Consider the following 13,620-nt stretch of genomic DNA (forward strand, 5'->3'; position numbering starts at 1 on the left):
TATTTCAGTGTCTATGATTAAACATAGTGACAATAAATCTTCATCATTCGAGTTCTCTGAACTTTCAGTAAAGTTTGGTTCATTCGCTGCGCGACTTCCCCCAAATCCTTTGTTAGCGAATTCCACGTCTTATGTAGAATATATTATTTTATCTAGGAACTAATCCTGATCGCGATTTTAATCTTCAAGGTAATGTAGATGAATAATCACTCGTCAATAAGAATAACCCCACAATCGGTCAATTCTTCTCTGGCCATGCAGCTCAGTCTTTGTGGCCTCAATTCCATAAAACCTGAAGCAAGTGTTAACCACCTATAGGAACGTCAAGTCACTCAATATCGAATCTTTTAAAAATGATCTTTCTAAATCAGCTCTGTGTAATGAAAACATCGTCAATTTAAGTCTGGATGATCTTGTTACCTGCTATAACTCAACCCTTTCATTACTCATCGAATCTTACGCTCCTTTGAAGAATAGAACTGTGCACTATTATGCATTCAAACAGTAACACCTTTATTGAAGAAGTGTGTATCTGACTCGTCCAATTTTAAAAATCTACATCCTGTTAGCAATCTATCTTATATTTCCAAGCTCACGGAAAGTGCTGTTGCGGATCAGATTCAGTGAAACTTGGCTAAGAACAATCTGTATCCAGTGTTCCAATCTGCATATAGGAAACTTCATACTACGGAAACAACATTCTGACAAACATGAACAAGCATGAACTCTCCTCGTTGTGTTAGACTTGAGTGCTGCCTTCGATACTGTTATTTTGTTAACACAAACTTCTTAGAGAAACCACGGACCAGCCGCGTAAGGCAAATTAACCAATTGAAACCAAAATAACGAATTTCAGAGAAAAATCTACTTCACTGGATCAATGAAATTTATTTACCTGTTTTCTCTGAAAGCTGTCTCCAACACGTGTATCGCTCGATCAGCCGCCATTGTGAAAGAAACGCAGTATGGTGTCTTCCTTTTCCCGATAAATCGACTCTAGAAACGAAAATTCGCTAGCCTATATCTCGGTAGAGTTTGGTTGTATCGACCTGAAACTTTGCATGAGAATTTTTGTTGACATTGCCTTTTAGCTGAAAAACTGCAATCCGAAAGAGTCACTTTAGCCTCCAGGAATACCTTAAGATCAAAGCTGGATCTCAATGGAACTGCTCTTTCGTGGTTCTGCTCTTATCTATGTGGAAGAACACAACGAATACCTGTTTAGGGAGCGCTTTCAAATGTATTTCATCTTCGTTATGGCGTTCCTCAGGGATCCTGCCCAGGTCCCCTTTTGTTTAACATATGTTCAAGCAAAATCTTCGACATTGTCGGTCGTCACCTTCCAAATGTTCATTGTAATGCAGATGACTCCCAGCTTTATTTAATTAAGATGTGATTTTAGTCAAGATGAGGCAGTTAGATCAATGAAAACCTGTATCTCGGACGTTAAGCGGTGGATGAACTCGGATAATCTTATGCTTAATTTGACGACAAAACCGAATTGATTGTAATAGCGTAACGACATCTATTAAAATAGGCTGCTGTCAACACTATCAGGGTCGGGGATTGCGATGAGAGAAAACTGTCTGTAGTGCGGAATTTGGATGCGTGGTTCGATGATCAACTTACCATGGCTGTACACATTACCAAAGTATGCAGTGCCGCTTTCTATCACTTACACAACATTAGACGCATAAGGAAATACCTTTCAATGGATTCAGCTGCGACTTTTATCCACTCTTTCGTTAGTAACTGAATAGACTACTCTAATAGTCTATTATATGGTGTGCCTAAGTGCCATACTGACAAGTTGCAGAGAGTTCAAAATGTAGCCGCCAGACTTGTCGTTATGCAGGGTAACTTTTTCCATACCGTAAAGTTCCGATAGTAACGACCCCCCGAAATTAACGTCAATTTTTTGTGGCCGCTAGTAAATCCCGAAAGTAACGACCTCCCGAAAGTAGCGACCTCCCCACCCCCCCCCCCCCCCGAAAGTAGCAATACCAAGTTTGTTAAATGGTATGCTGTCAATCAATACTCAAAATTTTAATGTACAATAATATGTTCGTGCAGTTTAATTTACAACAAGGGGAAGCTTTATGCCACCATTCGTCCTTGACATCAGTTTACTGATGTAGCGATGAAAGAACTACCGTAAACCGGTATAACTTCGTATTAACAACAGGAACATTTCTTCAAATTGAAATTGAAAACTATATAGTTTTCTATATACGGTTTTTTGCTGTATCTATCACTGTTATCTTCATTTTATAAAACGCAATCTCTACATATGGAATGCAAATAAAATGTTGTTTTCTTTTAAATTTTACGTTGTTCGTTTTTTATTTCGGAAAAAAATCGTCGCGCCAGCTCTATTTGTAAACGATTTGTGTTCCCCGAAAGTAGCGACCCCCCGATAGAAACGACCCCCCGAAAGTAGCGACCCCCGAAGGCTGCTAATTCCGAAAGTAACGAGGGTCGCTACTATCGGAACTCTACGGTATTACTCCAGTGCTCCATCAGCTACATTGGCTGTTTGTCTCATTTCGTACTAATTTTAAGATTTTTCTTTTAACTTTCAAAGCCATTCATGAATTGGCACCGTCTTATATCAATGACCTTGTTAAAATTAAGCCTTTAAACTCAAGATATAGACTGCGATCTAACGACGGAATACCGCTGTCTCATCGGAATTTTAAAACTTTAACAATCCTGGGCGACCGTGCTTTCGTTGCTTCGGCGCCTAAACTCTGGAACGATTTACCACTGGAAATTAGAATGGCCAAATCTGTTGACACTTTAAAGATGCATCTTTTTATTGAGGCTTTTAATTCTTAGTTAGGTTTACTTACACGACTATGTGATTTTTGATTTACTTTTATCAAGACTTTCAAAGATGTACCTTTTAGTAAGGCTTTTTTATTCTTAGCTATGTTGGAAACGCGGATATCAACACTAGTTACTCACGTTCTCGTTGTATAATATAATTTTAATCTTCACAGTTAAACATTCGTTGTATCTCGAATACGTCTCAATCACCGATTACAAATTCAAAGAGAAAGGTCCTTATACACTATACATGAGGTTGCTAGGGAATCGCTATTTACGTCATTTATTACTAGTCATTCCTAACAGCTAGGCTTTTTAGTATTTTACACAACGCATGATGTAATTCTTATTTATCATTTAGTTATTTTTATTCTATGCATTGCTGTAATGCGCAGCTGATCATCTCGTCATATTTGCATAAGTTAGACAAAGACCTTAGCGCGAGTTGAGTCTGATTGTACGTTTAAACACGGTCGTAATTGTTTAATGAGTAACATCTCATTAACGAGACAATCAAACTTGTTCTGGCATTTTTTCAATACATTAAAACAATCCTGACTGCGTGTCTAGTATCATAGTATTTGCGCACTGGCGAGGTCTTGCATCTATGTCCATCAACGCGTACGAACAGATGGCCACGTGTTATCAGATTTAACCAGCATGGCACTGGTCACACTTGAAGTTATACACAACGCATGGGATCTCCTTCGCTTATATTTCTCAAATGTCATCGCTTCTTCTCTCGTGCTCTTTCCTGCTCTTTATTCCGCCTCTCGTCACTAATATGATTTCCCTCCAGAAAAACGCAGGTTTCCAAATGCAATGCTGCCAAGCGATTTACCGCTAAGGAAAATGGTCCCCAGGGGCTGTTCTGCCTCCTCTCCTCCACCCTTTCAGTCTGTTCGGGCGGATCTCATAACGAAAATTTCTTGCATGGATAGATTTCCCAAAAAATCCTACCTATGAAGTCAGTATTGTGGTGATATCCTTAGAAAGTAGTCCTGGAGCAAATGCAATAAAATAAGGTCCCTTGAAAAGTTTGTACCGAAAGAATGGCACCAGCGTAGAAGAGTTGTTTGGAGTCTAATAAACATGAAAAGTTTTGGTGCCGAACTTGCAACTTGCGCAGACGGAATTTAAGGGGGGTCCAATTTCTGACCTGGGAAAGCCAGCATGGAAAAGTGGCTGGATCATAAATAACCTTGTAACTTTCATGAAAATGGCTGTAAGCACGCCAAATTTGGCTGCTTCATTAATACTGATAATATGAGCTGATATTTGACATTTTGACTATTAACAGTGGTCACGTGACACGCACGTATGGAAACGAGGCTTAAATAAAGATACCCTTTATCTTCCACTACAAAGACCAATGCCACATCAAACTTGGCTGCTTTATCAATGCTGATGCTCTCAATTGATATTCAGTGGTTTGAATAACTAATATCAATAGAGTAACCTCTATTAACATAACAACACTCGGAATGATAGACAAGCCAAATTTATTTTTCAGTACCAAATGCACAATCGTGATGGCCTTACACTCTGAGTCATCGTAAGGATTGAAAAGTGCTGATTTAAACATGTTTAGTCTCATGCGCGTGTTAAGCCGCTGTGAATGGATATAATACACATCCATGCTATGCATTTCTCTGTATCTTCACATCGACTTGGCATCATCACTTTTCTCATCCTCATCACAGTCATCGTGGTCATCCTCGCTTTGCTGGTTCTCACAATCACTATCATCAGAGCAACTGCACGGGTCTGTACAGGGCAGTGCAGATCTGCGACACTGGCATCGGTTTGTTGAACGTCGTTGCTCTACATAGCTACACTTGACAAGCTGTATTATAGCTTCGGGGGCTGGTGCAAGGGTAGTCATCACAGGTACCATTCGTCATTCTCCGCCGTCTGGTGGTAATCGCTTGGTGGTGGAAGTAAGGGAGTGGGTACATTATCGTTCTTCCAAACCAACAGCTGGAAATGTGCTTGCAGAATGACTTGTTCCAAGGCATCACAACGAATGCAACCACGCTATTTGCTGACGACTCAAAGTTAATAGAAAACGCACGATCACCTGCAGCCATTCAGTCGGTCTTACACTGCTTATCCCATTGGGCTGACGTGTGGCAAATGAAATTTAATGAATCAAAGTGCAGCGTTTTGCATATTGGTAAAGACAACCCTAACGATAACTACATGATGGGCCATACACCCTTGCAAGTGCTTGAAAAGGAACAAGATCTGGGAGTGGTTGTTTCAGCTGGTGATACCCTTTGTTGTTAGGAACAATTACGAGGAATGATTTAAAAGCAACAAATGACGTCATGGATTATAAGGAATGTCGTATCTAGGAAACCAAAAGTGCTGAATCAGACCCCATTTGGAATTCGCGGTGCAGGTGTGGGTCCCAAACGCAAGACAGGGAAACTGGGGTATTATAATGGAAATTAAGGACTGCCAAAGACAATTTACCAGGATAATTGAGCGAATGGGCCTACTCCCTTATCGTCAAAGTTTACAGCGTCTCAGATTAACGACTTTACTGGAAAGTCGAATGCGTGGTGACTTAAAGGGGCTAGGTCAACCAATTTTAGGCAATTTCAGCACTGATCAAATGGTCATAGAATTAACTAAAATATCAAAATAACTGTTCAAAACTATAGAAGAACTCTAACAAAACTCAGGGAAGCCAAGAAGGGACATGGACGGACAAAACTGGAGAGGATTGAATTTGGGTAAATTTGAAAAACGTCGGCCCACCTTTTTTCAAATTTATATCAGTCTATATCAAAATGTCATTTACACAGCTGGAAAATCATTCTCAGTTGTTATGTGGCCGTGATTTCGCAAATGAAAGACTCCTGCTCTGCCAATTTGAGGTTTAGAGCTCATAATTAACAAAATTAAACAAAATTACCTAAAATAGCGTGACCTAGCCCCTTTAATCGAGACTTTCAAAATAATGTGTTGTGTTGAAGGCAGTCTCTCGGATTCTGCTTGATTCTTTCGAAAAATGGACCTTCTGAGGTCTTTGACTGTGTCAGTCTTTGGTCGGTATACTGTAGCCGACAAACAAACTGCTCGATACATCTTTTGGTTTCATTATCGGGCTGCTGCTCTTTACTGAAATTGTAAAAAGCCTCAAAACACTTCTCCTTCAAACGCCTTCCAGCAAGTCGCCTTTCCCTTCCACGAAAGCAAGTCGTGTTGTCAGCTCCTGTTAAAGCATGGCATGGTGGCAGCGCAGCCCTCTTTGCAGGTCCAAGAGTTTATACGAGAGGTTGTAACTTGATTCAACGACAATTAATTCCTATTGCAGTGACGAAACTAGTGTTGGGACAAAAGAAGTACATCAGTATCGGGTGAATGAATGGAGAAGCTCTTTTGCGCCATCAACAGTTGTATCAAGAGCGTGGAGAATGACTTTCGTATCAACATCTTCCTGGTCACTCTGTAGATGGCACATGTCTTTATGTGACGCATTACATTGCACTCCCCATGTCACAACAACATGTTTTCTCTCAATCTTAGCTCTCTCCTTTACTTTTATGGCGAGGAAGGCAGTCAGTTCCGACTTGGTCTTAGCATAGACCTTCTTAAGCGGAACCTTTGCAATGTGCGTAGGTTCTGTGATGCGATAGTAAACAGGATCCTGAACGCCTTGTCGTCTGGCCTGTGTTGCAGTTTAAATGTCCCAGTTGTAATGATTGACGGTATGGCACAAGTACAAGTCGGTGGATAACCTGAACGGAACAAAACTTGCGAAAACTTGGCAGAGCATCTTACAAATCAACTCTTCTCCTGTTCTCTTGCTCAGGGATGCCAATGAAATTCGTTTAATATTTAATAGGTATGATGTTCCCCTTTCCATTATAACTGCAACACGGGCCAGACGACAAGGCTCACAATCGCATCACAGTTTCTCTGCACATCGCAAAGGTTCCGCTGAAGAAGCTCATCGCCCACGCTAAGACCAAGGCAGAACTGAGTGCCTTCCTCGCCATCGATCAAAGTAAAGGAGAGAGAGAGCTGAAATTATGAGAAAGCATGTTGTTGTGGGATGGGGAGTGTAATGTCACGTCACATAAAGACTTGTGCCATCTGCAGAGTGAACACGAAAAACCTGATAAAAAAATATATTTCCACGCTCTTGATGCCACTGCAGATAGTGCTTCGTAATCATTCACCCAATACTGATGTACTTGTTTTAGCTATTGGCCGCAATAAAACATTGGTCAAGTGACCTGCTAGCATGGAAGCGAGGCTAACCCTAACCCTTACACTGGAACCGGAGGTAACTGTCGTTCAATCAAATTACAACCTATCGTACAAGCCCTTGGACCTGCCAAGAGGGCTGCGCTGCCTTCATTCCATGCTTTAGCAGGAGCCGACAACTCGGGTAGCTTCTCGTGGAAGGGAAAGGCGACTTGCTGGAAGACGTTTGAGGGAGCCAGTGATTCCATTCTGACAGCCCTTTGTAATCTCGGTAAAGAGCAGCAGCCAGTTGATGAAATCAAAAGAGGTATCGAGTGGTTTGTTTGTCAGCTACAGTATACCATCCAAAGATAGACATCAAAACTGTCAAAGACCTCATAATGGACCATTTTTCGAAAGAATTAAACAGAATACGAGAGACTTCCTCCAACACAAGCTGCCTTGGAACAAGTGATTCTGCAAGCACATTTTCAGATGTTGGTTTGGAACAACAATAATTTACCCACTCCCTTACTTCCACCACCAAGCGATTACGGATAGACAGCGGAGAATAACGAATGGGTACCTGTGATAACTACCCTTGCACCAGCCCCCGAAGCTATAATACAGCTTGTCAAGTGTAGATGTGTGGAACAACGACGTTCAACAAACCGATGCCAGTGTCGCAGATCTACACCGCCCTGTACAGACCCGTGCAGTTGCTCTGATGATAGTGATTGTGAGAACCAGCAAAGCGAGGATGACGACGATGACTGTGATGAGGATGAGAGAAGTGATGATGCCAAGTCGATGTGAAGATACAGAGAAATGCATAGCATGGATGTGTATTATATCCATTTGCAGCGGCTTAACACGCGCATGAGACTAAACATGTTTAAATCAGCAATTTTCAAACGTTACGATGACTTATACGACAAGGCGTAAGGCCATCACGATTGTGCATTTGTTACTGAAAAAAATAAATTTGGCTTGTCTATAGACGTTATCCTATCGATTTTAGTCATTTAAACTACTAAATTTCAATTGAGAGCATCGGCATTGATAAAGGAGCCAAGTTTGATGTGGCATTGGCCTTTATCGTGGAAGGTAAAGGGTATTTTTATGTAAGCCTACTTTCCATGCTAACAGATCACGTGACCATTGTTTCAAACTTTTCATGATTAAAGCCATTTTCATGGAAGTCACCAGGTAATTTATGATACAGCCTCTTTTCCATGCTTTTCCATCCTCCCGTTTACTATCCTTCGGGGGGAGGGTACGGCTACACGTAGGCTATGCTGCAAATTGCTGTTATATTGTGTTGAGTGAATGACGTCATCAGTCCGAACATTTGCATATTTTAAGCGTTTTTCAAACTTAAATATCTCGAAGACCAATGCAGATATTTCCAAACGGTAAACAGCGTTTCTAATCTTTCCTAAAATTATATGTGATAAACCTAAAAATCCAACAGATAAAAGTTTGATCATAATACTGAGCAACACTTTAAACCTTCCACAAGAAGGGTCCAACCTATGTTTTTCGGAGCTTAAGCAACGACAACGGCGATGTAAACGAGAACGTCACCTCAAAATATAAATTCGCGTTTTTTTAATCGCTTCGAGACTTTTCCAACCTTTTTAATATGACAAGGGTGTGGTAGTTCCTCAAGAATGATACTGGTCGAAACGGCGCTTAATTTAGGAAAGCGAATGAAAATTTCTCTTCAAGTGATGACGTCCTCCATAAAATCTCAAATTTGGCTATTTCACGTTGTTGTTTTGTTGACGGCGTCAAAAGTGAAATACGCACGTGAAGAGCGTGCAAAGCTATTGTTTTTGTGCACTAAATATGCAAATTTATGACGATCTTTTTGCCGTTGCCGTTGTCGTTGCTTAAGCTCCCTAAGCTTAAGCACCGCCAAGCGGTGCACCATCCCATGAGTTGCTTTTCTCATTTTTTTTCTTTTTATTTTTATGCAATGCAATTTTATTTACAACTTCAACATTTACACTACTTACAGTACTAATATTACACTTACATTTATACTTACAATATACTTGCTAATTATACTACTTATTATTTTTTTTCCTAATTGCAATAACACGAACAAGACAGATAACAAATACAGCTAACAATAAAGTAAGTAAGTAAATAAAGCAATAAATAAACTACAAAAGAGGTGCCCAAGTTGTTTCGAATTTATTTAGTGACTTGTTTTTTATAGCTATCGTACGCAGGACGTCTAACTTGCTATTTAAACGTAAAAGAAAGCACTCAAAGCTCAGCTTGTTGTCGCAGACACTTGTTGTGAAGATGTAATATTTGGCGATGATAAGAATGTAATTAAGCGCTCTCTTATTGTTCGCATTTTGGTGCCAGCCAAATAAAGTCGCATTTACTGATAGGACAATTGTTTCAGAAATTTTTTTTTTTTTTTTTAATCATGACTAGCGGTATTGCTCGTGGGCGTGTACGGTTGACGTCTGACAACAATTAATAACATCTTAATAATAATAATAATAATAATAATAATAATAATATTAATGATAATAATAACAATAATAATAATACGGCAAATGGAGGTGACGAGTGGGGCAGATGTTCAAGGAAAAACAAGGTGGAAGATAAAATGGACGAAGGAAATGAATTAAGCGGTGTTAAGCTGTAAGCACAAGGCTCGGATCCTAGTGAAGTCTGATGAGGCACCATTATCAGAGAGCGGACGTAAAAGGGATATATGCATGTGATGAAAGAGATGTGGGATGGTATGGGTTATGAGGACTTTGTTTAACAAGCCAAAACCTGAGAGATCAGGCCGCTCGCTTAGAAAAGTGGATGGGGGATGCTACTAGTAGTATCATCAGGCGAATTGGAAAACGAAAGCAGAATGGTTTAATGGTAAATGCCAGTCAGCGCGAAATGCTAATAAACAGGAGCAAGAGTTGAATTTGCATAGTACACAGGATCAGACTGTAATTCCAGTCGGACCAGTTAATACTCTTACCGAGGACAAACACGATCTATTGGGAAAGGAGTTACGATTATTCGCATCGGTGAATCTTCAACCAGGCGATTACACCATCCTTGGGTTTGACACCAGAATAAAAGAAAAGCCCTCTGGGAATGAAATCAATATAATCAACAAGACTGTTGGCGAAATAATGAGTCAAAACACAGTCCTCCCTGTGGAAAACCCATTCGGATACCTATGGGTTGCTAATTGCGCATTATACTCGGCTGTCGTAGCGTTTCTGCTCATTAAGGGTTGGAGAAAAGAACATACCATGCGGACTGACAGTGGAAAAAGGCATAGTAACAAATATAAGAGGGAATTTGAAAAGAAAGTGACGGAGCTGAGAAAAAGACTATCGATTGCAAAGGCTGAGTTAGAGCGAATCACGGAAAACAGAAAGATCACCAAGAAAGGAAGAAAAAACAGGACCATTTTGATGGAAGAATGTAAAAAGATCTCCTCTTCTGAACTGAGATACAAGATACAAGGAAACTTTACGCACATTTCAGGGCGCTGTGCAGAGAAGACGAGGGGCGACCTAAATATCAAAGTACCTCTAGAAATCGCTCTGGGTGTGATAGTGAAGAGAGATTTGAGAACATTGAGGATGCAAGCAATTTCTGGATAGAGTTATGGGAGACGAGTGGGACTGATAACAAGGAAGCAGAAACAGCAATTGCTAGGAAGGTTCAGAGTGCTCTGAAGCGGTCAAGTGTTTACTTAAGCGCTGGAGCAACCCAGGGACTGACCGCCTTGTTAACTATTGGTGGAAGCGCATGCATGTGCTGCATGAGGGGATCACTTAAGCCTTCGTTGCCATCTCTGAAAGCACCGAGGAATATCCCACTTGGCTTTCTGAGGGAAAAACGTGACTCATCCCTAAACCAGGTGAATTCAGCAGCGAGAATCAGCGACCAATAACGTGCTTAAATAACATCTACAAATGGTTCACGTCGTGCCTTCAGACACCAATGGACAATCATTTGAGTGAATTCGACCTGATGGAGAGTGGACAAAGGGGAGCCAGATTGGGCTGCAGTGGGACGTCAGACAATCTTATGATTGACAGAATGGTGCCGTCAGATTGTCACAGAGGAAAACAAAACCTAAGCATGGCTTGGGTAGACGTAAAGAAGGCGTATGACTCGGTGGATCACAGCTGGCTTCTTGAAATTATGGAAGTTCACCGCTTTCCTTCCTGGCTTTGTAGAGTCATGAGATGCTTAGTTGCAAGCTGGAATACTAGGATTGTTACTACCACCGAATGTGGTCCCGAAACCTCTCGTTGTATTCGATTTAACAGGGGATTGCCGCAGGGAGACTCACTCTGCCCTCGCCTCTTTACGCTATGTTTAAATCCAATAGCCTGGTCACTGGAAGCTACTGAGGGATATAAGTTGTCGAGGCCTATAAACGCCAAGGTATCCTATCTAATGTATATTGATGATCTGAAAGTGTTTGCTTCCTCTGAAGCTAAGCTCAACAGAGTTTTAAAATTTACCAGTGCCGCCATGGAGGACATTGGACTAACATGGATTCCTAAGAAATGCAATGTGATTCATATAAGGAAGGGGTCACAAGTGCATGATGCAAAAGGTGTGAGGTTAGGTCAAGAGGGGGTCTAGGAAAGCCTGGACGCGAGTTCTAGTTTCAAGTTTCTAGGGGTGAGAGAGTCTGTGATGCAGGATGAGAAGCTGGCATTAGAATGTGCGGCAAAGGCTTACCTGCAAAGGTTGTCATTAATCTGGAGTAGCCCTTTGTCTGATTCCAACCATGTGATTCTCAGTCTATTTGATGTGGACTCAGCATTGGCCTATTACAGAGCTTAGAGTGATCGACAGAGAGGCGAGAAAGATAATCTGTGAGAACGGAGGGAGGCATCCGCTAAGTTCGACGGCTATGTTGTATCTACCCAGGGACAAGGGTGGGCGTGGGCTAAGCGCAATTCGGCAAGAATACAAGCTAACAAAAATCAAATTTGCAATTAAGCTGTATGCGAATACAGATCCTACCATGCGGTTAGTTCAGAAGTTTGAAGAGAGGGCGAGTGAGAAGGGATTCACTTCGTTGGTTAAGGAGGCATGTAATTACGCGGAGGAGCTGGACACGGGTTTGACTTTGAACTATCCGAACCCGTCATAAAGCCCGCGCCAAGCACCGGATGTAGAAATTCTAGGGAAGAAAGTTAAGGGTTATTTGAGGAGGACTGTGACGGAGAAGTTACAGATTAAGAGCGAGCAGTGGCATGGTCGCTTTCTGTGTGCATGGTGGCAGGACGAAGATCTGAGCATGGTTGAGTGTTTTGCTTGGCTATGGGAGAGGCCCTCAGCACTCACCCACACCATTACCGGGGTACTGGAGCTTTACGAAGAGCTCATCCCTACTAGAGTGTATACAAAGATCAAAACAGGAACTTCACAAGGAGAGATCACGTGTAGATTGTGCGGAGGCGCTGCAGAAACTCTTGCGCATGTTCTTGCGGGATGTCCTGCTTTAGCCCAGTTCAAGTGCTTGGAGCGACACAATGCTGCACTTTTAAGTGCAACACAGAACAAAGAACAACACCTTAAAAGGTGTTGTTCTTTGAGGTGTGTAAAGACCTGCAGCTAGTGGACTCAGTACCACCATGGTACTCGTTAGTGGCACGCAGACCAGTGTACGAATCTCCGGAAGCCCAAGCTTACTGGGATGTACCAGTGTATGCCGAACAAAGCTATGTCAAGGCCAACAGAGTGGACATCAGATTTGTGGATCACAGGAGGAAACGAGTCTGGGCAGTTGAAATGAGTTGCCCCCCTGGTTAGACAACCGTAGAAAGAAGGAGAGGGAGGAGACGGAAAAGTATGCTCAGCTGCGCTGGGAGTTAAGGAAGCAGTACCCTGGCTATGTCGTGGAACAGTGCAACGTAGTGATTGATGTGCTAGACGGTTGGTCTAAAGACTTAGAGAAAACAATAAAGAAACTTGTGGGCGTCAGAGGAAAAGAGGTTCTGAGAAGGATGCAGAAAGCTATTATCTCAAGTTCGCTTAACATAAGCGCGGGCCTTCAAGGACACCGTCAAATAATTTTACGAACTTTAGAAATTAGATAGTATTAGAAAATTTTGAGGATTTTTTTTAATTTTTAATTTTTATTTTTTAGGATTTAGGATTCAGGATTTAGGATTTAGGATTTTAAGGATTTTGTTTTTAATGTATTTTATCATTTTAAAACGCTCCTTTATATAGAGACTTACGTTCTGTAAGAGAACGTAGGCTACGCTTTGCGCCCTATGCTCTTTTAATATTAGAGCATCTTTACCTGTATACTGCAGCAGGAGCTCATCAAGAGGAGCCTCTATCTCCCATACTTGGCCTAGGAATCAACCCTTTCCCGAGTAGATTTATTTATAGAACACCTCCCTTGGGAGATTCAGCACGCTCACTGTTGTCAGGAGCTCTTAATGAGCTCCTGCTGTTGTAAAAGCCAATCAAAGCAGAGCTGTCTCAGCGTCAAGGGAATTATGATACTTTTCGCGGGAAAAACCTGTTCCTAAAAATAAATTTACTCGGGAAAGGGTTGACTCAAGAAATTAG

This window comes from Montipora capricornis, chromosome 10 (genome assembly GCF_036669925.1).
Source record: "Montipora capricornis isolate CH-2021 chromosome 10, ASM3666992v2, whole genome shotgun sequence".
NCBI classification, from domain to species: Eukaryota; Metazoa; Cnidaria; class Anthozoa; order Scleractinia; family Acroporidae; genus Montipora; species Montipora capricornis.